The 1,743-nt window shown below is 34.8% G+C and overlaps 1 non-coding gene across 1 annotated transcript; it reads left to right on the top strand.

Moving 5' to 3' along the window:
• Positions 1 to 804: 804 nt before the first annotated feature.
• Positions 805 to 911, top strand: LOC116753693. The gene has a single exon (XR_004349797.1). It is a non-coding gene; the product is annotated as a U6 spliceosomal RNA (small nuclear RNA).
• Positions 912 to 1,743: the final 832 nt, after the last annotated feature.

The following is a 1,743-nucleotide window of genomic DNA, read 5'->3' as shown; positions in this document are numbered from 1 at the left end:
CTACATCTCCAGTTTCTTTCGATTGGTTCTACAAGCTCTTTCACTCAGGAAGGCTTCACAGATGTGGGTCTATGAAATCCTTTCTCCACTCTGTCTACTATTTGAGAACTAGTGAATGTTCAGGTCTCAGATTACATGTCCTTTCTTCATAGAAACTTTTCCCAAATCCCCAGACTAGACCAAGTCCTTCTGTAATCTTTCATTGCTCCCTTTACCATCCTTCATCAACTTTATCATAATTTTAATATACTTACTTCCATAAATAAAATAATATTATTAATAATAACAATACGTAACAATACTTAATGTACTGAGGGCTTACCACATGCTCTGTGCTAAGAGCATCAGGACCATTATCTCATTTAGGATTCAAAGCAAGCCCATGAGTAGTTACTATTGCTACCTATTCATCACAGCTAAGAAAAGTGGGGCTTGAGAAGGTTACGGTGAGTGGAAGAGTGGAGATTAGAATCAACTCAATTCTAGAGCCTATTGATGTTCTAACCTTTTCATGTTGAACCTTCCACTAACCTCCTAGCCCCAAGGGGTTAGATACCAATAGCCAGGGAGCTGTCAGAAGGAAATTATGGGCCTGTCTGCCCAACGCCACAAAATCAGGATAATGTCTCTGTACTTTTTCTCTGCACTACCCTCCCTTATTCTTTGTGGCACTCAAATACATAAGAAAGGGACAAATTAAATGAGTAAAACTACTACTCTTATCTTGACATCTCTGGAGACTTCTTGAATTTTTTAGGCAGTTTCCAGAAAACAAATAGCAGAGAATAGAAACAAATCATGGAGATGTACAACGAATCCAGTATACGCAAAATTCAGAATGACACAGTGAAGATTTAGCATGACCTCCGCACAACGATGGAATGTAAATCTGTGAAACATTCCATATTTTAGAGGCAGTAAGAAGACAGGCAAAAAGTGAGGACTATAGTTAAGTGCAGGATCATATGGTAGTTCTATTTTTAGTTTTTAAGGAATCTCATTACTGTTCTCCGTAGTGGCCGTACAATTTACATTTTCACCAACAGCATAGGAGGGTTCCACTTTCTCCAGACCCTCTCCAGCATTTATTATTTGTAGACTTTTTGATGATGGTTATTCTGACAAGTGTGAGGTGATACCTCATTGTAGTTTTGATTTTCATTTCTCTAATAATTAGCAACGTTGAGCATCTCTTCATGTGCCTTTTGGCCATGTATGTCTTGTTTGGGGAAATTTTAAAATTTTTTCTTAAGTAAACATAATAAAGCTGTTATTGTACTGAAACCAGTGTGCATAAACAGATGTTCGTTAACTTATGAAATATTTCACAATAAAAAAGAATTTAAAATATTGAAATAATGGTTAGCGATAGGTGGTAGAATTATATTTGATTATAATTCTTTGATATATTTATATATTTTTCAAATCCTTCCAACCAGCATGATTTTATTTTATAATGATAGACAATACATGAGTTTTTCAAAAGGCTATAATGACCAATAAATTTACTTAAACAAAGAGCTTTAAAAAATGAACCAGTATTAAAAATCTCATTTTGGTGTTCTTAATAGTACAGGGCTGAGAAGTGCTTGTTTTGAATGCAAGCCAATATTTAAAGGTGAAATTTACATATATCCAAATTTTAAGTGCTAGTCAGGAACTGCAATGCAAATAATTACAGCTATAATAGTTATTCCCGTCAATTTAGTTCCTTCTGAAGACATGACCTTAAATAAACCAGGA

Source organism: Phocoena sinus, chromosome 4 (assembly GCF_008692025.1).
Source record: "Phocoena sinus isolate mPhoSin1 chromosome 4, mPhoSin1.pri, whole genome shotgun sequence".
Classification (NCBI taxonomy): domain Eukaryota; kingdom Metazoa; phylum Chordata; class Mammalia; order Artiodactyla; family Phocoenidae; genus Phocoena; species Phocoena sinus.
The sequence above is the reverse complement of the archived record's forward strand: the minus strand, read 5'-3'. Positions and strand labels throughout refer to the sequence as shown.